At 44.9% G+C, this 23,322-nt stretch overlaps 10 non-coding genes across 10 annotated transcripts; 6 read left to right on the forward strand and 4 right to left on the reverse strand.

Moving 5' to 3' along the window:
- Positions 1 to 5,084: 5,084 nt before the first annotated feature.
- On the reverse strand, positions 5,085 to 5,155 carry TRNAG-GCC (transfer RNA glycine (anticodon GCC)). The gene has a single exon. It is a non-coding gene; the product is annotated as a tRNA-Gly (tRNA).
- A 1,131-nt stretch (positions 5,156 to 6,286) lies between these two features.
- TRNAH-GUG (transfer RNA histidin (anticodon GUG)) lies at positions 6,287 to 6,358 on the forward strand. Its single transcript has one exon. It is a non-coding gene; the product is annotated as a tRNA-His (tRNA).
- Positions 6,359 to 9,178: 2,820 nt separating this feature from the next.
- TRNAH-GUG (transfer RNA histidin (anticodon GUG)) lies at positions 9,179 to 9,250 on the forward strand. Its single transcript has one exon. It is a non-coding gene; the product is annotated as a tRNA-His (tRNA).
- An 863-nt stretch (positions 9,251 to 10,113) lies between these two features.
- TRNAG-GCC (transfer RNA glycine (anticodon GCC)) lies at positions 10,114 to 10,184 on the reverse strand. Its single transcript has one exon. It is a non-coding gene; the product is annotated as a tRNA-Gly (tRNA).
- Positions 10,185 to 10,603: 419 nt separating this feature from the next.
- TRNAH-GUG (transfer RNA histidin (anticodon GUG)) lies at positions 10,604 to 10,675 on the forward strand. Its single transcript has one exon. It is a non-coding gene; the product is annotated as a tRNA-His (tRNA).
- A 1,054-nt stretch (positions 10,676 to 11,729) lies between these two features.
- TRNAG-GCC (transfer RNA glycine (anticodon GCC)) lies at positions 11,730 to 11,800 on the reverse strand. Its single transcript has one exon. It is a non-coding gene; the product is annotated as a tRNA-Gly (tRNA).
- Positions 11,801 to 12,220: 420 nt separating this feature from the next.
- Positions 12,221 to 12,292, forward strand: TRNAH-GUG (transfer RNA histidin (anticodon GUG)). Its single transcript has one exon. It is a non-coding gene; the product is annotated as a tRNA-His (tRNA).
- A 2,056-nt stretch (positions 12,293 to 14,348) lies between these two features.
- On the forward strand, positions 14,349 to 14,420 carry TRNAH-GUG (transfer RNA histidin (anticodon GUG)). The gene has a single exon. It is a non-coding gene; the product is annotated as a tRNA-His (tRNA).
- A 1,553-nt stretch (positions 14,421 to 15,973) lies between these two features.
- On the forward strand, positions 15,974 to 16,045 carry TRNAH-GUG (transfer RNA histidin (anticodon GUG)). The gene has a single exon. It is a non-coding gene; the product is annotated as a tRNA-His (tRNA).
- Positions 16,046 to 18,731: 2,686 nt separating this feature from the next.
- TRNAG-GCC (transfer RNA glycine (anticodon GCC)) lies at positions 18,732 to 18,802 on the reverse strand. The gene has a single exon. It is a non-coding gene; the product is annotated as a tRNA-Gly (tRNA).
- Positions 18,803 to 23,322: the final 4,520 nt, after the last annotated feature.

Here is a 23,322-nt window from a genome sequence, read left to right on the forward strand (position 1 = left end):
TAGCCTATAAGGTGGAAAACGGACAGGAATCGAATCCGTGACCTCAATTTTGTATTCGATAAGGTCAGTAACACCAAGAGTATCAGAGAACACCTCTGGAAACGACTGACACAACTTACGAATACTATCAGCCTGCTCCTCAGGTAGATGTCTAAGGTCTAACAACATCTCATCCTGGGTAGGCGAAATAGATGAACATGATACAGAATTACATTTCAATAATGGGATTTTACAATTAAACGCAAATTTGAAAGAGCACGACCTACTCTGGAGATCGAGCACAAGACCAGTGTAGGAAATGAAGTCAGCTCCCAATATAATGGGGCAAGACAAATGCTTGGCCACAAACAATTTGATTTTCCATGTAAATTTAAAAATACGAATTTTGACCTGTAAAGAACCTAGAATTTCTAATGGGGATGAATTAGCCGAAACATATTGAACAGGAGATGAGTCATAGTCAGGTAGTTTACAAACAGATTTCAATTTTGCATACCATTCGGCCGAAATAATGGAACAAACACTGCCTGAATCTAATAGAGCTGTTATAGGTTCGTTATTTACCTCAATTTTGAGAAAGGGGACCGGTGCGGGGGTATCCGCCGCAATCCTAAGACACTCCTTAGGGCATTCAAAAGATGAATTTGAAGACTGATCGTTCCCTGAATTTTCGACCTGTTTACCAGGGGCTGAGCCTCGGGAAGAAGGATTAGTCGACTCAGCCGAAGCCACTAGTCATTTTTTATTATTGGCATTGGTGGAATTTACACCAGAAGTTGAGCAGGAAGGGGTGCTATTTGAATTTGGGCAATTCTTGGTGATATGTGAGAAAGCCCCACATTTAAAACAGCCTTGTGATGAACCAGCTCCATTATTTGCCCTACTAGATTTGATCAATGGACACTTGTTCCGCAGATGGTCAGGCGACCCGCAAGCGTAACATTTACGAGGAGTGACTGATCGGCTAGGTGGAGGCCGAGTATTACTAAAGGAAGGTGGGGGTTCTTTCGCGACACGCAAGGAATCGGCGTATCTAACCCCTTCCGCTGAAACGGCCAATGCTTCAAGTTCCGAGAAGGTTTGCGGGCACGCCGCGAAACACAAATATGACCTATAGGATGGTGAAATTCCTTCTACAATAGCCTGTACAATCTGGTCTTCAGGAAAATGAAGAGCAAACACCCTAGTATAGATTTTAATATCTTGGATAAAGTCTGCCAAGTTTTCATCCAAACGCTGTACACTATAATAGTACTTCTGAATAAGGGAGGACCTGGCCCTAGCCGGGATGAAGTTAGCTAGCATGTGGGCGTGGAAATCCTCAATAGATGATTGCTCGGCAATGGCTCTTACTATTTTGTCAGAGAGACTGCCAATTGCATAGGGATAGATAATTTGCAAAATTTGACATGGAGAAAGAGAAAACACAAGGGCATGATCCTGAAATTCAACTAAAAATCTTAAAAAGGAAATTACTTCACTGGTGGTATTAACGGAAAACTTAGAGATACCTCTGAGCAACATTGCCAATGGATGAGGCAAACTGCTGAACCCGGGTGACATAGTAGGTAAAGGTTTCAGTGGCAAGGAACTTAATTCAGAACGTACATTATTTAATGAGTTACGGCGTTCAGACTCGTCCAATGGGGCAGAGGTTGTTTGAGCAGCGATGGTTTTCCTATTTACTTCTCCCTTAGGAGGCTCTTCCTCGCTACCTACATTCACTGTGGTGGGTAGATCGCTTTTGGGAGGAACCTCCCCAGTTAACAATTGAGTGACCTTGGTAGATAATTCAGAAATCTTTTCAAGCAGCGTACTAGCTTCCTTCTTCTGTACGTCATTCAACTTTAGAGACAACAGATCGTTAACTCTATTTGAAAAATGAAACAGCCTGGCTTGCACACGCTTAATTTGATTAGGAGAAGGATCATTTTCATCAAAAAAACTAACTACAGATGCTAGCCCAGTAATATTCTCGACGATCGTGGAAAGAGAGTCGTCAATTTCTTTCTCTCCCAAGGTGGGGATGGAAATGGGCAAATCAAGGGACTCTCTAAGCTTATTTGTGTCTACTGCAACCGTGCCTCCAGATTGCACATTTCTGATAGTTAACTCATAGATCAACTCCTCTTTGCGCAAATAGTTAAGATTGAGAACATCGTGAGGGCCGGGCATGATGACGGAACAATTTTGAAAAACTCAAAAAATTCCAGCAACTGAGAAAATGGTTAGAGTTCGGAACAAAACAATGTTTAGCCGTCAAAAGGGGCTAAATTGAGACCCATTCAACCACGCTCTGCTACCACTTGTTACCGTGTTTTTGCGGTAGTTAGAGGTGAAAGAAGGTGCGGGTGTGAACGGGTCTCAAGCTACGAAATTAAAATTAATTTAAAATTTAACAAGGTTATATTTTCTTTTCAAACTCAGAAATAACAAGAATGGCAGGTACAGAGTAGCAAGACAACAAAGAGCAACAATAGTATTTACAGGTTTTGGGCTTCGGGCCCCGAACTTCCAATTCTCGAGCGGTTAACCCGAATTTACATGTACATAAGGTTTAGCAAAGGTGCAGAAAACCCCAATCATGCCCAGGAGCACTTGCTCCGAATTACACAGTAATACCTCCTAGAGGCACGCAGAAACAAATTGCAAAAGAGCGATCCGCTCTCAAAGTTTTAAGCCTATCACAAGGCCACACCTAACTCTACTTTCAAGCTGTCCTCTAAGGACGTAAGCACAGGGGTAAAATACCCAACCTACTGAGGTCTATTAAGCGATAAAAGGATAATTACATGACCTCTAAAATAACAATTTGAGAGGAGGCGATCTGCACTCCTAATGTATTTGTTTCAAAACCTAATTTGGCTCTAGGCCACTGATGCAAGGGCTAATCCCATACTAAAGAGGTGACTTTAGAAAGAAACAAATTTACATAATGTTAAGGAAGAATAGGTTGAGAAAATAAGTTCACCTCAAAACAATATGAGTGGGAGCTCGAGAGGGTTAGCACCCTCTATCCCAATATGTAGTTTAAAAGATAAAATAGATACAAGTTTCTTTACATTTTAAGGAAGGTTACATAATGGAAAAACTTCGGACCCGTACCGAGAGTTAAACTGCTGAGCAAGCAAGAAAAGAAGTAATTAATCGGCCATTACGTGGTTGTTGACTGCCGCCGAAGAAAGAGGCGCTTCCCGCCCCCTGCTATGTACCTTACACACGAAAAGATGGAACAGAAGTGGAGCAGAGACCCTAAAATCAGCAGTTTATATACTCTCGCGGAAAGTTCGAGGCGTTTTAGGAAGGAAAACCCCCGCCCACAATCTTTTATTGGTGGTTAAAGAAAACCCCTACACAAGATGAAGAAGAAACACATCATTGGTGGAAAATTAATTTAAGAAATTCGGGATTGGCTAAATTCAAAACAAGGGGAAAGAAAGGGTTAATATTGCCAACTTAAACAATGACTGAAAGAAATTTAGCAAAGAACAAACTTTTGAAATTAAATTTTCTCCAAAAAAACAGTTCTTTCACTCCGCACTAGGGTGCACTATTGTTGATCTTCAGTAGTGTCCTCTAGAAGAGAAAGTTCACACTTCTTACTACAAGCAAAACAAAAATACGTCGAAAATGACACAGTTCAAAAACTCCAAAATTTCCAGGTAGCGACATCTTCTGAGAAAGTAGAAAATTAATACCGTAGATAAAGTTCAGACTTCCTCCAGCAGAGGAGTTTCAACTGGCGCAAATTTTAAATAAGCGGCGTGGAGGTGTACCGCCCGGTACAGTTACAATTAAACTCTCCTCAGCACAGATGGTATCTCTCATGTGTGTCTCCTGTTTCTCTATGTTTGGCCGAATCAACTCCAACAATTTTTCGCAAAAACTGTCGCTATCCATACGCAGAAAGTTCTTATAATCTGCAGGCTCTTGTACGCACAGAGTTCTTAATAGGCTGACGTGTGAAAATCCTGGTTTATCTCTCAACCATTCCTTCATTCACACACGTTCCTTTTTCTTTACATCATTGCACAAATTCTGTAACAGCTACAGCCACTTTGGAATGTTTTCGTTGGGCCATAACAAAAACACTTTTTTGCTAGTGGCTTTACGTCGCACCGACACAGATAGGTCTTATGGCGACGATGGGATAGGAAAGGCCTAGGAGTTGGAAGGAAGCGGCCGTGGCCTTAATTAAGGTACAGTCCCAGCATTTGCCTCGTGTGAAAATGGAAAACCAAGGGAAAACCATCTTCAGGGCTGCCGACAGTGGGATTCGAACCACTTTCTCTATAACAAATCTACTCAATGCACATACTATTTGCAATACAGACTGGCGGACTGGTCCGCCAACGGGTTCGCCAGTGTATGGTCACCGTCAAGCCAGTCGGGTTCGGGGTGTGGATTTTATACATGGACGGGCTCGCCAACCGGCTCGACTGTGAATGGGCCCCTTACTCTTTCTTTCTTTCTTAGCCAGTTTACCGTCCAAGGATCGCTTCTCCCTCGAACTCATTGAGGGTTCGCACTCTACAAACTCAACGATAATGCCCTGGATCGTGGCACCTTGGTTAGGGTGACAAAACTTGGAAGAATTTACTGTGCTTCGCCCAGGTGGCCTTACGTTCATTGCTGTACAGGTGCCTTATGGTGTAAGGGATGATTGAGAGGGATGGGCACGGATGAGGGAACGAAGTTGCCGAGGCCTTAAGTTAGGTACTATCACGCCTTTTGAATTTAGAAGAACTGTGTTACAACGGAAAGATACTTTGTGGAATGCTGTTGTGGGGATCGAACACACCTCAACTCAGTCGACCACCCGAGGTTAAGGTTACCCCGCTCCAGCCCTCGTAACACTGCAATTTTCGTGGAAGTGGCGGTGGATCGACCTCGCGCCTCCCGGGCGCAACTAATCACGATCTACCGCCTTAAGGTCAGTGTCATGGTGCCTCTGTGGTAAAGCGTTTAGAAGCTGACCGCGCGAAAGGCCAACCTTTCAGGACATTCGTATTAAGAAAAATAAATAATTAAAGCAAGGAGCATTAGGAGGAGATTGAAAAATAAAAAGTAGTTGAAAATAAATATGCAACGACCGGGAATCGAACCCGGGCCGCCCGCGTGGCAGGCGAGCATTCTACCACTGAACCACCGTTGCCATGTCACGGATGGCTAACATCAAGGAAACATGACGTGTTTTCCTTGAAGTAGCATCACATACGGTGCTTAACAGTGACGTTGCAGTACTTTGCTGATAACAGATTGTGTACTCAGCTTCGGGAGTTCAAATCCACGCTTTGGTGTGTGCGTTAACTGAAATAGCATTGAGGGCTCGAAGTTTTAGGCATTAGTTCCTTGTAAAGAGGACCGTAGTAACGTCGCCGGGTATTCTTGCACATTAAATGTCGCCAAAGCCATAGTCGTTACGCAGTAAAGTATCAGAGCATGGGACAAATCATACGGTAAGGGAAGTAGGGGCCGTCTGCTGCCTCTACAGAATCCACCGGCACTGCACTGGAGAACATTGGCCCGAATGCCTGAAATACTAGACCTATGGGCTTACGGAACCACAAAGACAGTGAGTTCCTCAGACGTTAAGATGCTAGATCTCAACCCTCAATTTAGGTGGTGCATTGTGGTTGCATAGCAGAATGTAATCATATATTTTATACATCTGCCGTAGGGATACTCTGGCAGCGCGTTAAACGATTATTTCCTCCTTAGTTTCCTTCTTTCCTTCTTAGCCTTTTTACCGTCAATAGATCGCTTCTCCCTCGGACTCATTGAAGGTTCTCACTCTACAGACTCACCGATAATGACCTGGATCGTGGCACCTTGGTTAGGGTGACGAAACTGGGAAGAATTATCTGTGCTCCGCCCAGGTAGCCTTACGGTCATTGCTGTACACGTGCCTGATGGTGTATGGAATGATTGGAAGGGATGGGCACGGATGAGGGAACGAAGTGGCCGAAGCCTTCATTTAGGTACTATCAGGGCATTTGAATTTAGAAGAAGTGTGTAAGCACGGAAATTTACTTTGTGCAATGCTGTTGTGGGGATCGAACACACCTCAACTCAGTCGACCACCCGAGATTAAGGGTACACCGCTCCAGCCGTCGTAACACTGCAATTTTCGTGGAAGTGGCGGTATCAGAGCATGGGACAAATCATACGGTAAGGGAAGTAAGGGCCGTCTGCTGCCTCTACAGAATCCACCGGCACTGCTATGTGGAGCAAACAAACCGCTTATATTAGGTAAGACTAACAGCAAAAAAAATGTGTTTACCGTACCGTGATCGTCTAGTGGTTAGGACATTGCGTTGTGGCCGCAATAACCCAGGTTCGAATCCTGGTCACGGCAAGCGAACCGAATTTGTCAATTGTAATTACTGAATTCTGATACAGTGCTCATTTAGAACAAATTATTAACGCTCAGATTTTGTTATATTCGTCTGTCTCAAGGAGCTAGATTCATGTAGGTTTCTAGCAATTTGGAGGATTTGTAGACTACTTGTATCCCCCTATCTCACTAGCTGGCTCATTGTCTTGCTAATGGAGTAAGCGTCTCGGAGCTTGAATTTTGGTGAATATTGGCTCGAATGCCTGCAAAACTAGAGTTATGGGCTTACGGAACCACAAAGACAGTGAATTCCTCAGACGTTAAGATGCTAGATTTCAACCCGCAATTTAAGTGGTGCATTGTGGTGGCATTGAAGAATGTAATCATATATTTTATACAGGTGCCGTATGGATATTCTGGCAGCGCGTTAAACGATTATTTCCTTCTTAGTTTCTTTCCTTCTTAGCCTGTTTACCGTCCATAGATCGCTTCTCCCTCGGACTCATTGAAGGTTCTCACTCTACAGACACAACGATTATGACCTGGATCGTGGCACCTTGCTTAGGGTGACGAAACTGGGAAGAATTAACTGTGCTCCGCCAAGGTGGCCTTACGGTCATTTCTGTACACGTGCCTTATGGTGTATGGAATGATTGGAAGGGATGGGCACGGATGAGGGAACGAAGTGGCCGAGGCCTTCATTTAGGTACTATCAGGGCATTTGAATTTAGAAGAAGTGTGTAAGCACGGAAATTTACTTTGTGTAATGCTGTTGTGGGGATCGAACACACCTCAACTCAGTCGACCACCCGAGATTAAGGGTACACCGCTCCAGCCGTCGTAACACTGCAATTTTCGTGGAAGTGGCGGTAGATCGTGAATAGTTGCGCCCGGGCGGTGCGAGGTAGATCCAGTGCAGTACAGGGCAGTGTCAGGGTGCCTCTGTGGTGAAGCGTTTAGAAGGTGACCGAGCGAAATGCCAACCTTGTAGGACATTCGTATTAAGAAAAATAAATAATTAAAGCAAGGGGCATTAGGAGGAGGTTGAAAAATAATAATATGAAGTTGAAAATAAAAATGCAACGGCCGGGAATCGTACCCGGGCCGCCCGCGTGGCAGGCTAGCATTCTACCACTGATCCACCGTTGCCATGTCACGGATAGCTAACACCAAGTAAACATGACGTGTTTTCCTTGAAGTTGCATCACATACCGTGCTTAACAGTGACGTTGCAGTACTTTGCTGATAACAGATTGTGTACTCAGCTTCGGGAGTTCAAATCCACGCTTTACTGTGTGCGATAACTGAAATAGCATTCAGGGCTCGAAGTTTTAGGCATTAGTTCCTTGTAAAGAGGAACGTAGTAACGTCGCCAGGTATTCTTGCACATTAAATGTCGCCAAAGCCATAGTCGTTACGCAGTAAAGTATCAGAGCATGGGACAAATCATACGGTAAGGGAAGTAGGGGCCGTCTGCTGCCTCTACAGAATCCACCGGCACTGCACTGGAGAAGATTGGCCCGAATGCCTGCAAAACTAGAGCTATGGGCTTACGGAACCACAAAGACAGTGAGTTCCTCAGACGTTAAGATGCTAGATTTCAACCCTCAACTTAGGTGGTGCATTGTGGTGACATTGCAGAATGTAATCATATATTTTATACATCTGCCGTAGGGTAGGCCTACTCTGGCAGCGCGTTAAACGATTATTTCCTCCTTAGTTTCTTTCTTTCTTTCTTAGCCTGTTACCGTCCATAGATCGCTTCTCCCTCGGACTCATTGAAGGTTCTCACTCTACAGACTCAACGATAATGACCTGGATCGTGGCACCCTGGTTAGGGTGACGAAACTGGGAAGAATTAACTGTGCTCCGCCCAGGTGGCCTTACGGTCATTGCTGTACACGTGCCTTATGGTGTATGGGATGATTGGAAGGGATGGGCACGGATGAGGGAACGAAGTGGCCGAGGCCTTCATTTAGGTACTATCAGGGCATTTGAATTTAGAAGAAGTGTGTAAGCACGGAAATTTACTTTGTGTAATGCTGTTGTGGGGATCGAACACACCTCAACTCAGTCGACCACACGAGATTAAGGGTACACCGCTCCAGCCCTCGTAACACTGCAATTTTCGTGGAAGTGGCGGTTGATCGTGAATAGTTGCGCCCGGGGTGTGCGAGGTCGATCCAGTGCAGTGCAGGGCAGTGTCATGGTGCCTCTGTGGTGAAGCGTTTAGAAGGTGACCGAGCGAAATGCCAACCTTGTAAGAATTTCGTATTAAGAAAAACAAATAATTAAAGCAAGGAGCATTAGGAGGAGATTGAAAAATAATGATATCAAGTTGAAAATAAATATGGAACCGCCGGGAATAGAACAAGGGCCGCACGCGTGGCAGGCTAGCATTCTACCACTGAACCACCGTTGCCATGTCTCGGATAGCTAACATCAAGTAAACATGACGTGTTTTCCTTGAAGTTGCATCACATACCGTGCTTAACAGTGACGTTATAGTACTTTGCTGATAACAGATTGTGTACTCAGCTTCGGGAGTTCAAATCCACGCTTGAGTGTGTGCGTTAACTGAAATAGCATTGAGGGCTCGAAGTTTTAGGCATTAGTTCCTTGAAAAGAGGACCGTAGTAACGTCGCCGTGTATTCTTGCACATCAAATGTCGCCAAAGCCATAGTCGTCACGCAGTAAAGTGTCAGAGCATGGGACAAATCATACGGTAAGGGAAGTAGGGGCCGTCTGCTGCCTCTACAGAATCCACCGGGACTGCTATGTGGAGCAAACAAACCGCTTATATTAGGTAAGACTAACCGCAGAAAAATTTCTTTACCGTAGCCGTGATCGTCTAGTGGTTAGGGCATTGCGTTGTGGCCGCAATAACCCAGGTTCGAATCCTGGTCACGGCAAGCGAACAGATATTGTCAATTGTAATTACTGAATTCTGATACAGTGCTCATTTAGGACAAATTATTAACGCTCAGATTTTGTTATATTCGTCTGTATCTCAAGGAGTTAGATTCATGTAGGTTACTAGCAATTTGGAGAATTTGTAGACTACTTGTATCCCCCTAAATCACTAGCTGGCTCACTGTCATGCTATGGGAGTAAGCGTCTCGCAGCTTGAATTTTGGAGAATATTGGCTCGAATGCCTGCAAAACTAGAGTTACGGGCTTAGAGAACCACAAAGACAGTGAGTTCCTCAGACGTTAAGATGCTAGATTTCAACCCTCAATTTAGGTGGTGCATTCTGGTAGCATAGCAGAATGTAATCATGTATTTTATGCATCTGCCGTAGGGATACTCTGGCAGCGCGTTAAACGATTATTTCCTCCTTAGTTTCTTTCTTTCTTTCTTAGCCTGTTTACCGTCCATAGATCGCTTCTCCCTCGGACTCATTGAAGGTTCTCACTCTACAGACTCTACGATAATGACCTTGATGGTGGCACCTTGGTTAGGGTGACGAAACTGGGAAGAATTAACTGTGCTCCGCCCAGGTGGCCTTACGGTCATTGCTGTACACGTGCCATATGGTGTATGGGATGATTGGAAGGGATGGGCACGGATGAGGGAACGAAGTGGCCGAGGCCTTCATTTAGGTACTATCAGGGCATTTGAATTTAGAAGAAATGTGTAAGCACGGAAATTTACTTTGTGTAATGCTATTGTGGGGATCGAACACACCTCAACTCAGTCGACCACCCGATATTAAGGGTACACCGCTCCAGCCGTCGTAACACTGAAATAATAATATGAAGTTGAAAATAATTATGCAACGGCCGGGAATCGAACCCGGGCTGCCCGCGTGGCAGGCGAATATTCTACCACTGAACCACCGTTGCCATGTCACCGATAGCTAACATCAAGGAAACATGACGTGTTTTCCTTGAAGTTGCATCTCATTCCGTGCTTAACAGTGACGTTGCATTACTTTGCTGATAACAGATTGAGTACTCAGCTTCGGGAGTTCGAATCCACGCTTTAGTGTGTACCTTAAGTAAAATAGCATTGAGGGCTCGAAGTTTAAGGCATTAGTTCCTTGTAACGAGGACCGTAGTAACGTCGCCGGTTATTCTTGCACATGAAATGTCGCCAAAGGCATAGTCGTTACGCAGTAAAGTATCAGAGCATGGGACAAGTCATACGGTAAGGGAAGTTGGGGCCGTCTGCTGCCTCTACAGAATCGACCGGCATTGCTATGTGGAGCAAACAGTCCGCAAATATTAGGTAAGACGAGCAAGCAAAAAATGTGTGTACCGTAGCCGTGATCGTCTAGTGGTTAGGACATTGCGTTGTGGCCGCAATAACTCTGGTTCGAATCCTGGTCACGGCAAGCGAATAGATTTTGTCAATTGTAATTACGGAATTCTGATACAGTGCTCATTTAGGAGAAATTATTAAGCTCAGATTTTGTTATGCTCGTCTGTATCTCAAGGAGTTAGATTCATATAGGTTTCTAGCAATTTGGAGAATTTGTAGACTACTTGTATCCCCCTAAATCACTAGCTGGCTCACTGTCTTGCTAAGGGAGTAAGCGTCTCGCAGCCTGAATTTTGGAGAAGATTGGCTCGAATGCCTGCAAAACTAGAGTTATGGGCTTACGGAACCACAAAGACAGTGAGTTCCTCAGACGTTAAGATGCTAGATTTCAACTCTCAATTTAGGTGGTGCATTATGGTGGCATAGCAGAATGTAACCATATATTTTATACATCTGCCGTAGGGATACTCTGGCAGCGCGTTAAACGATTATTTCTTTCATAGTTTCTTTCTTAGCCTGTTTACCGTCCATGGATCGCTTCTCCCTCGGACTCATTGAAGGTTCTCACTCTACAGACTCAACGATAATGACCTGGATCGTGGCACCTTGGTTAGGGTGACGAAACTGGGAAGAATTAACTGTGCTCCGCCCAGGTGGCCTTACGGTCATTGCTGTACACGTGCCTTATGGTGTATGGTATGATCGGAAGGGATGGGCACGGATAAGGGAACGAAGTGGCCGAGGCCTTCATTTAGGTACTATCAGGGCATTTGAATTTAGAAGAAGTATGTAAGCACGGAAATTTACTTTGTGCAATGCTGTTGTGGGGATCGAACACACCTCAACTCAGTCGACCACCCGAGAATAAGGGTACACCGCTCCAGCCGTCGTAACACTGCGATTTTCGTGGAAGTGGCGGTAGATCGTGAATAGTTGCGCCCGGGGGGTGCAAGGTCGATCCAGTGCAGTGCAGGACAGTGTCAGGGTGCCTCTGTGGTGAAGCGTTTAGAAGGTGACCGAGCGAAATGCCGACCTTGTAGGACATTCTTTTTAAGAAAAATAAATAATTAAAGCAAGGAGCATTAGGAGGAGATTGAAAAATAATAATATGAAGTTGAATATAAACACGCAGCGGCCGGGAATCGATCCCGGGCCGCCCGCGTGGCAGGCTAGCATTCTACCACTGAACCACCGTTGCCATGTCACGGACAGTTAACACCAAGTAAACATGACGTGTTTTCCTTGAAGTTGCATCATATACCGTGCTTAACAGTGACGTTGCAGTACTTTGCTGATAACAGATTGTGTACTCAGCTTCGGGAGTTCAAATCCACGCTTTAGTGTGTGCGTTAACTGAAATAGCATTGAGGGCTAGAAGTTTTAGGCATTAGTTCCTTGTAAAGAGGACCGTAGTAATGTCGCCAGGTATTCTTGCACATTAAATGTCGCCAAAGCCATAGTCGTTACGCAGTAAAGTATCAGAGCATGGGACAAATCATACGGTAAGGGAAGTAGGGGCCGTCTGCTGCCTCTACAGAATCAACCGGCACTGCTATGTGGAGCAAACAAACCGCTTATATTAGGTAAGACTAACAGCAAAAAAAGTGTTTTTACCGTAGCCGTGATCGTCCAGTGGTTATTACGTTGCGTTGTGGCCGCAATAACCCAGGTTCGAATCCTGGTCACGGCAAGCGAACAGCTTTTGTCAATTGTAATTACTGAATTCTGATACAGTGCTCATTTAGGACAAATTATTAACGCTCAGATTTTGTTATGCTCGTCTGTATCTCAAGGAGTTAGATTCATATAGTTTTCTAGCAATTTGGAGAATTTTTAGACTACTTGTATCCCCCTAAATCACTAGCTGGCTCACTGTCTTGCTAAGGGAGTAAGCGTCTCGCAGCTTGAATTTTGGAGAAGATTGGCTCGAATGCCTGCAAAACTAGAGTTATGGGCTTACGGAACCACAAAGACAGTGAGTTCCTCAGACGTTAAGATGCTAGATTTCAACCCTCAATTTAGGTGGTGCATTGTATTGGCATAGCAGAATGTAATCATATATTTTATACATCTGCCGTAGGGATATTCTGGCAGCGCGTTAAACGATTATTTCCTCCTTAGTTTCTTTCTTTCTTTCTTAGCCTGTTTACCGTCCATAGATCGCTTCTACCTCGGACTCATTGAAGGTTCTCACTCTACAGACTCAACGTTAATGACCTGGATCGTGGCACCTTGGTTAGGGTGACGAAACTGGGAAGAATTAACTGTGCTCCGCCCAGGTGGCCTTACGGTCATTGCTGTACACGTGCCTTATGGTGTATGGGATGATTGGAGGGGATGGGCACGGATGAGGGAACGAAGTGGCCGAGGCCTTCATTTAGGTACTATCAGGGCATTTGAATTTAGAAGAAGTGTGTAAGCACGGAAATTTCATCATCATCATCATCATCTGTTTACCCTCCAGGGTCGGCTTTTCCCTCGGACTGAGCGAGGGATCCCACCTATACCGCCTCAAGGGCAGTGTCCTGGAGCTTCAGACTCTTGGTCGGGATACAACTGGGGAGTATGACCAGTACCTCGCCCAGGCGGCCTCACCTGCTATAGTGAACAGGGGCCTAGTAGGGGGATGGGAAGATTGGAAGGGATAGGCAAGGATGAGGGAAGGAAGCGGCCGTGGCCTTAAGATAGGTACCATCCCGGCATTTGCCTGGAGGTGAAGTGGGAAACCACGGAAAACCACTTCGAGGATGGCTGAGGTGGGAATCGAACCCGCCTCTACTCAGTTGACCTCCCGAGGCTGAGTGGACCCCGTTCCAGCCCTCGTACCACGTTTCAAATTACGTGGCAGAGCCGGGAATCGAACCCGGACCTCCGGGGGTGGCAGCTAATCACGCTAACCACTACACCACAGAGGCGGCAAGCACGGAAATTTACTTTGTGTAATGCTGTTGTGGGGATCGAACACACCTCAACTCAGTCGACCACCCGAGATTAAGGCTACACCGCTCCAGCCGTCGTAACACTGCAATTTTCGTGGAAGTGGCGGTAGATCGTGAATAGTTGCGCCCAGTGGGTGCGAGTTCGATCCAGTGCAGTGCAGGGCAGTGTCATGGTGCCCCTGTGGTGAAGCGTTTAGAAGGTGACCGAAAGAAATGCCAACCTTGTATTACATTCGTATTAAGAAAAATAAATAATTAAAGCAAGGAGCATTAGGAGGAGATTAAAAAATAATAATATGAAGTTGAAAATAAATATGCAACTGCCGGGAATCCAATCCGGGCCGCCCGCGTGGCAGGCGAGCATTCTACCACTGAACCACCGTTGCCATGCCACAGAGAGCTAACATCAAGGAAACATGAATTGTTTTCCTTGAAGTTGCATCACATACCGTGCTTAACAGTGTCGTTGCAGTACTTTGCTGATAACAGATTGTGTACTCAGCTTCGGGAGTTCAAATCCACGCCTTAGTGTGTGCGTTAACTGACATAGCATTGAGGGCTCGAAGTTTTAGGCATTAGTTCCTTGTAAAGAGGACCGTAGTACCGTCGCCGGGTATTCTTGCACATTAAATGTCGCCAAAGCCATACTCGTTACGCAGTAAAGTATCAGAGCATGGGACAAATCATACGGTAAGGGAAGTAGGGGGCGTCTGCTGCCTCTACAGAATCCACCGGCACTGCTATGTGGAGCAAACAAACCGCTTATATTAGGTAATAATAACAGGAAAAAAACATGTGTTTACCGTAGCCGTGATCGTCTAGTGGTTAGGACATTGCGTTGTGGCCGCAATAACCCAGGTTCGAATCCTGGTCACGGCAAGCGAACAGAATTTGTCAATTGTAATTACTGAATTCTGATACAGTGCTCATTTAGGACAAATTTTAAACGCTCAGATTTTGTTATATTCGTCTGTATCTCAAGGAGTTAGATTCATGTAGGTTTCTAGCAATTTGTAGAATTTGTAGACTACCTGTATCCCCCTATCTCACTATTTGGCTCACTGTCTTGCTAAGGGAGTAAGCGTCTCGCAGCTTGAATTTTGGAGAAGATTGGCTCGAATGCCTGCAAAACTAGAGTTATGGGCTTACGGAACCACAAAGACAGTGAATTCCTCAGACGTTAAGATGCTAGATTTCAACACTCAATTTAGGTGGTGCATTGTGGTGGCATAGCAGAATGTAACCATATATTTTATACATGTGCCGTAGGGATATTCTGGCAGCGCGTTAAACGATTATTTACTTCTTAGTTTCTTTGTTTCTTTCTTAGCCTGTTTACCGTCCATAGATCGCTTCTCTCTCGGACTCATTGAAGGTTCTCACTCTACAGACTCAACGATAATGACCTGGATCGTGGCACCTTTGTTAGGGTGACGAAACTGGGAAGAATTAACTGTGCTCCGCCCAGATGGCCTTACGGTCATTGCTGTACACGTGCCTTATGGTGTATGGTATGATCGGAAGGGATGGGCACGGATAAGGGAACGAAGTAGCCGAGGCCTTCATTTAGGTACTATCAGGGCATTTGAATTTAGAAGAAGTATGTAAGCACCGAAATTTACTTTGTGCAATGCTGTTGTGGGGATCGAACACACTTCAACTCAGTCGACCACCCGAGAATAAGGGTACACCGCTCCAGCCGTCGTAACACTGCGATTTTCGTGGAAGTGGCGGTAGATCGTGAATAGTTGCGCCCGGGGGGTGCGAGGTCGATCCAGTGCAGTGCAGGGCAGTGTCATGGTGCCTCTGTGGTGAAGCGTTTAGAAGGTGACCGAGCGAAATGCCAACCTTGTAAGAATTTCGTATTAAGAAAAACAAATAATTAAAGCAAGGAGCATTAGGAGGAGATTGAAAAATAATGATATCAAGTTGAAAATAAATATGGAACCGCCGGGAATAGAACAAGGGCCGCACGCGTGGCAGGCTAGCATTCTACCACTGAACCACCGTTGCCATGTCTCGGATAGCTAACATCAAGTAAACATGACGTGTTTTCCTTGAAGTTGCATCACATACCGTGCTTAACAGTGACGTTATAGTACTTTGCTGATAACAGATTGTGTACTCAGCTTCGGGAGTTCAAATCCACGCTTGAGTGTGTGCGTTAACTGAAATAGCATTGAGGGCTCGAAGTTTTAGGCATTAGTTCCTTGAAAAGAGGACCATAGTAACGTCGCCGTGTATTCTTGCACATTAAATGTCGCCAAAGCCATAGTCGTTACGCAGTAAAGTGTCAGAGCATGGGACAAATCATACGGTAAGGGAAGTAGGGGCCGTCTGCTGCCTCTACAGAATCCACCGGGACTGCTATGTGGAGCAAACAAACCGCTTATATTAGGTAAGACTAACCGCAGGAAAATTTCTTTACCGTAGCCGTGATCGTCTAGTGGTTAGGACATTGCGTTGTGGCCGCAATAACCCAGGTTCGAATCCTGGTCACGGCAAGCGAACAGATATTGTCAATTGTAATTACTGAATTCTGATACAGTGCTCATTTAGGACAAATTATTAACGCTCAGATTTTGTTATATTCGTCTGTATCTCAAGGAGTTAGATTCATGTAGGTTTCTAGGAATTTGGAGAATTTGTAGACTACTTGTATCCCCCTAAATCACTAGCTGGCTCACTGTCATGCTATGGGAGTAAGCGTCTCGCAGCTTGAATTTTGGAGAATATTGGCTCGAATGCCTGCAAAACTAGAGTTATGGGCTTAGAGAACCACAAAGACAGTGAGTTCCTCAAACGTTAAGATGCTAGATTTCACCCTCAATTTAGGTGGTGCATTGTGGTGACATTGCAGAATGTAATCATATATTTTATACATCTGCCGTAGGGATAATCTGGCAGCGCGTTAAACGATTATTTCCTCCTTAGTTTCTTTCTTTCTTTCTTAGCCTGTTTACCGTCCATAGATCGCTTCTTCCTCCGACTCATTGAAGGTTCTCACTCTACAGACTCAACGATAATGACCTGGATCGTGGCACCTTTGTTAGGGTGACGAAACTGGGAAGAATTAACTGTGCTCCGCCCAGATGGCCTTACGGTCATTGCTGTACACGTGCCTTATGGTGTATGGTATGATCGGAAGGGATGGGCACGGATAAGGGAACGAAGTAGCCGAGGCCTTCATTTAGGTACTATCAGGGCATTTGAATTTAGAAGAAGTATGTAAGCACCGAAATTTACTTTGTGCAATGCTGTTGTGGGGATCGAACACACTTCAACTCAGTCGACCACCCGAGAATAAGGGTACACCGCTCCAGCCGTCGTAACACTGCGATTTTCGTGGAAGTGGCGGTAGATCGTGAATAGTTGCGCCCGGGGGGTGCGAGGTCGATCCAGTGCAGTGCAGGACAGTGTCAGGGTGCCTCTGTGGTGAAGCGTTTAGAAGGTGACCGAGCGAAATGCCGACCTTGTAGGACATTCTTTTTAAGAAAAATAAATAATTAAAGCAAGGAGCATTAGGAGGAGATTGAAAAATAATAATATGAAGTTGAAAATATACACGCAGCGGCCGGGAATCGATCCCGGGCCGCCCGCGTGGCAGGCTAGCATTCTACCACTGATCCACCGTTGCCATGTCACGGATAGCTAACATCAAGTAAACATGACGTGTTTTCCTTGAAGTTGCATCACATACCGTGCTTAACAGTGACGTTGCAGTACTTTGCTGATACCAGATTGTGTACTCAGCTTCGGGAGTTCAAATCCACGCTTTAGTGTGTGCGTTAACTGAAATAGCATTGAGGGCTCGAAGTTTTAGGGATTATTTCCTTGTAAGAAGGACCGTAGTAACGTCGCCAGGTATTCTTGCACATTAAATGTCGCCAAAGCTATAGTCGTTACGCAGTAATGTATCAAAGCATGGGACAAATCATACGGTAAGGGAAGTAGGGGCCGTCTGCTGCCTCTACAGAATCCACCGGCACTGCTATGTGGAGCAAACAAACCGCTTATATTAGGTAAGACTAACAGCAAAAAAAATGTGTTTACCGTAGCCGTGATCGTCCAGTGGTTAGGACGTTGCGTTGTGGCCGCAATAACCCAGGTTCGAATCCTGGTCACTTCAAGTGAACAGATTTTGCCAATTGTAATTACTGAATTCTGAGACAGTGCTCATTTAGGACAAATTATTAACGCTCAGATTTTGTTATATTCGTCTGTATCTCAAGGAGCTAGATTCATGTAGGTTTCTAGCAATTTGGAGAATTTGTAGACTACTTGTATCCCCCTAAATCACTAGCTGGCTCACTGTCTTGCTAAGGGAGTAAGCGTCTCGCAGTTTGAATTTTGAAGAAGGTTGGCTCGAAGGCCTGCAAAACTAGAGTTATGGGCTTACGAACCACAAAGACAGTGCGTTCCTCAGACGTTATAATGTTAGATTTCACCCTCAATTTAGGTGGTGCATTGTGGTGACATTGCAGAATGTAATCATATATTTTATACATCTGCCGTAGGGATAATCTGGCAGCGCGTTAAACGATTATTTCCTCCTTAGTTTCTTTCTTTCTTTCTTAGCCTGTTTACCGTCCATAGATCGCTTCTTCCTCGGACTCATTGAAGGTTCTCACTCTACAGACTCAACGATAATGACCTGGATCGTGGCACCTTTGTTAGGGTGACGAAACTGGGAAGAATTAACTGTGCTCCGCCCAGGTGGCCTTACGGTCATTGCTGTACACGTGCCATATGGTGTATGGTATGATCGGAAGGGATGGGCACTGATAAGGGAACGAAGTGGCCGAGGCCTTCATTTAGGTACTATCAGGGCATTTGAATTTAGAAGAAGTATGTAAGCTCGGAAATTTTCTTTGTGCAATGCTGTTGTGGGGATCGAACACACCTCAACTCAGTCGACCACCCGGGAATAAGGGTACACCGCTCCAGCCCTCGTAACATTGCAATTTTCGTGGAAGTGGCGGTAGATCGTGAATAGTTGCGCCCGGGGGGTGCGGGGTCGATCCAGTGCAGTGCAGGGCAGTGTCAGGTTGCCTCTGTGGTGAAGCGTTTAGAAGGTGACCGAGCGAAATGCCGACCTTGTAGGACATTATTTTTAAGAAAAATAAATATTTAAGGCAAGGAGCATTAGGAGGAGATTGAAAAATAATAATATGAAGTTGAATATAAACACGCAGCGGCCGGGAATCGATCCCGGGCCGCCCGCGTGGCAGGCTAGCATTCTACCACTGAACCACCGTTGCCATGTCGCGGATAGTTAACACCAAGTAAACATGACGTGTTTTCCTTGAAGATGCATCACATACCGTGCTTAACAGTGACGTTGCAGTACTTTGCTGATAACAGATTGTGTACTCAGCTTCGAGAGTTCAAATCCACGCTTTAGTGTGTGCGTTAACTGACATAGCATTGAGGGCTCGAAGTTTTAGGCATTAGTTCCTTGTAAAGAGGACCGTATTAACGTCGCCAGGTATTCTTGCACATTAAATGTCGCCAAAGCCATAGTCGTTACGCAGTAAAGTATCAGAGCATGGGGCAAATCATACGGTAAGGGAAGTAGGGGCCGTCTGCTACCTCTGCAGAATCCACCGGCACTGTTATGGGGAGCAAACAGACCGCATATATTAGGTAAGACTAGCAAGTGAAAATGTGTTTACCGTAGCCGTGATCGTCTGGTGGTTAGGGCATTGCTTCATGGCCGCAATAACCCAGGTTCGAATCCTGGTCACGGCAAGCGAACAGATTTTGTCAATTGTAATTACTGAATTCTGATACAGTGCTTATTTAGGACAAATTATTAACGCTCAGATTTTGTTATATTCGTCTGCATCTCAAGGAGGTAGATTCATGTAGGTTTCTAGCAATTTGGAGAATTTTTAGACTACTTGTATCCCCGTAAATCACTAGCTGGCTCACTGTCTTACTAAGGGAGTGAGCGTCTCGCAGCTTGAATTTTGGAGAAGATTGGCTTGAATGCCTGCAAAACTAGAGCTATGGGCTTACGGAACCACAAAGACAGTGAGGTCCTCAGACGTTAAGATGCTAGATTTCAACCCTCAACTTAGGTGGTGCATTGTGGTGACATTGCAGAATGTAATCATATATTTTATACATCTGCCGTAGGGATATTCTGGCAGCGCGTTAAACGATTATTTCCTCCTTAGTTTCTTTCTTTCTTTCTTAGCCTGTTTACCGTCCATAGATCGCTTCTCCCTCGGACTCATTGAAGGTTCTCACTCTACAGACTCAACGATAATGACCTGGATCGTGGCACCCTGGTTAGGGTGACGAAACTGGGAAGAATTAACTGTGCTCCGCCCAGGTGGCCTTACGGTCATTGCTGTACACGTGCCTTATGGTGTATGGGATGATTGGAAGGGATGGGCACGGATGAGGGAACGAACTGGCCGAGGCCTTCATTTAGGTACTATCAGGGCATTTGAATTTAGAAGAAGTGTGTAATAGTGATGGGACATTCGATTCATTTTACTGAATCGATTCATTTGATTCCGTTCACGTTACTGAATCGATACAGTGATCCGATTCACGGCTCATTGGTCACCGCTCCTACTGCATCTGTGTAGTATGTGCTGGTAAGACAGCAGCAACAGCATTCAGTGCTCGCAGCTGCCATCTGGTCTTCATACTCTGAACTCCTTTCTTAGAAAAAATGCTAGTTACTCTAATACGATTAAACCTGTTACCGAGTTTTTGTGGTAGTTAAGCATGAAAGAAGGTGCTGGGTGGTGAATAGGTCTCAAGCTACTAAAGAGAAATTAAATTTTAAAATTTAACAAGGTTATATTTTCTTTTCAAAATTAGGTAACAACAAATAGAACAGGTACTTAGTAGCCGAAATACAACTTGAAATGTACAATTACAGGGATTAAAGAATTTGGGCTTCGAGCCCTGAAAACACAATTCTTGAGCAACTAGCTCAACTTTACGATATACCAATTTCAACAAAAGGGGCAGAAGACCCCACTCAAACCCTGGAGCCCTTGCTCCAAATTACACAGCAAAGCCTCCTCGAGGCATACAACTCTCAGTTTTAGAAAAGAGCCACTCGCTCTTAAAGTTAAGCCTCTCCCGGGCCACCCCAAACTCAACTTTCAAGTCGTCCTCAAGGGACATATACACAGGGGTAAAATACCCAACCTACTGAGGTCTATTAGGTGAGAAAAGATTAATACATGACCTCTAAAATACAACTTGAGAGGAGGCGAACTTGCACTCCTAATACACTTTGCTTAAGACCTACTTGGCACTAGGCCGTTAATACAAGGGCTAATCCCATACTACAGAGGTGACTTAATGGCAATTTACATTACATTACGGGAGAATTGGTTGAGAAAAATAAGTTCACCTCAAGACGATGTGAGTGGGAACTCGAGAGGGTTAGCACTCTCTATCCCATAATGTATCTTTACAAGAGAATAGAAGAAAAGAGTAGTTACATTTAAGGAAAAGGTTACATGATGGAAAACGCTTCGAACCCGCCGCGAGAGTTAAACTGCCGACCTAGCAAGAAAAGAAGATATTAATAGGCCATTACCTGGTAGTAGATCGCTGCCGAGGAAAGAGGCGCTTCCCGCCTCCTGCTATGTACTTAATACACTGAAAGATGGAACAGAAGTGGCCCGGAGACCCCAAAATCAGCAGTTTATAACCTCTCGCGGAAGATTCTAGGCGTTAGGGGAAATAAAACACCCTCCCTCAAAGTTTTTATTGGTTCGGGAAAAGAAACCCCTACATAGAGGAAAAGGAACACATTATTGGTGGAAAATTAATTAAAGAAATTCGGGATTGGCTAGATCCAAAATAAGGGGAAAAGGAGGGGTATACAGCCAACTTAAACCATGACAGAAAGAAATTTAACAAAGAACAAACTCTTGAAATAAAAATTTCTCCAACAAAATAGTTCTTTGATTTCGCACTAGGTCGCACTATTGTTGATCTTCAGTAGTGTCCTCTAGAAGAGAAAGTTCGCACTTCTTACTTCAAGCGGAACAAAAACACATCAAAAGTGACACAGTTCAAAAACTCAAAATTTTCCATGTGGTGACATCTTCTGAGTAAGTAGAGAATTAATAGAATAGATAAAGTTCAACCTTCCTCCAGAAGAGGAGTTTCAACTGGCGCAACTTTTAAATAAACGGTGTAGAGGTGTACCGCCCGGTACAGACCTCCCCCCCCAAAAGTTCCTCCAAGGGGTAACACAGAAGAACATAAGCTTTGTTTCCAAAATAAGGTCCAAGTTTTGATGTGTGTATTAAGATTAATTGCGGAAGCATTTATAAGATTTTAGTAATTTGGTTGGTTACAATTTCAAAATTTTGTTGTTGCAGGTGCAGTAAAGTTTTTCTGTTGTAGTAATTGAATTTCTGAAGATAAACCTTTAATGCTTAAAAGTGAAGAAAAGTTTTGCAATGTCCACCAAATATTGTTGTTAAATTCCCATATGTAGTTATCGCTTAAGGTGACTGTCCATGTAGTTGATGTAGATTGAGTCGAATGGCCGGACCGGCCATTGCAGCTTGCGTCCAACGGGGGCCGCTCGGACCCCTCAAGTACCCTGAGATACCGCTCGCCCGCACTATGAGGGGAGCAGAGGTGTTGAAGTACGCCGCGCCCGCGGTGAACAGATACAGGCTGCGGGCATGTAGCAGGTCGTGCGCCGCACATCAGCCTTGGCCGGGAGGTGAGCTCCGGCTCGCCGTGCACATGTCGTCCTCGCTGGAGAGGAGGGGGCCCATCCCCCTCCCCAGTCGCTGCACGGCGCTGCGCGGCTGCGGGGGCGCTGAAACATTAAAGCTAGGCGGCAGAATTGTGTTGGACAATCATCTTCTTTGAGGGTACAGGCTTGTGGAGAGGTTGAGGGGCCAGCGGCGTGTAGATATCTATGGCATTTACTATTATGAAGCCACAGTGTAAGGTGGAGCAGGAGACGGGAGCGTGGTAATGGCCGTGGCAAGAACAGGATGGCAGTTTAACGGGTCGGGGCAGGTTTTACATAAGGCTTACATCTAAAACCAAAATATTACAGAAGGGGCAGAATGCCTTAAAAGTGAAACTCAAAAAAAAAATATAACCTTCATATCCTTTCAAAATACTATGAAGCAAGTTAACACAGAAATTACACCGGTTTCACCTGGGACAGGTGAACTCTAAATATCCTCTCGGTGGCTGGATTACTTAACAATAAGGTAACCGGCGTAAGAAAATCGAGAATGATACAAGGCCCATGAAATCTGGGGGCAAGCTTGCCCGCGGGAACAAAATTTTTGACCATAACCTGGTCACCCACCTTCAAAGTGGTGGGTCTCCGTCCACGATCATACCTTTCCCTAACCTTTTCATGAGACACTTTAAGATTGGCTTTAGCCTTCTTCCAAAGATCTTTAATGTTATCCGGATCTATTGTCTCGGGTAGAATGTCATTCAAAGACCAGAGGTTAGAGAGCGGCGAGTTGGGAACAAACTTGAACATCAAGGAAGCTGGAGTAAACTTGTGAGATTCATGAACCGCCGAATTCAAAGCAAAAGCTATCCAATGCAGGGACGTGTCCCACCTGGAAGGATCTTCATGATGATAGGCAATGAGTGCGGACCTGAGATTACGGTTAACTCGTTCAGCCAGAGATGGTTGCGGGTAATAAGCAGAAGTAGTTACATGAGATATTGATAAGTCAAAACAGAATTTACGAAATAAATTAGATGTAAAAGCCTTAGCATTATCAGATACGATATATTGACACGGACC

This window comes from Anabrus simplex, chromosome 1 (assembly GCF_040414725.1).
Source record: "Anabrus simplex isolate iqAnaSimp1 chromosome 1, ASM4041472v1, whole genome shotgun sequence".
Taxonomy (NCBI): Eukaryota; Metazoa; Arthropoda; class Insecta; order Orthoptera; family Tettigoniidae; genus Anabrus; species Anabrus simplex.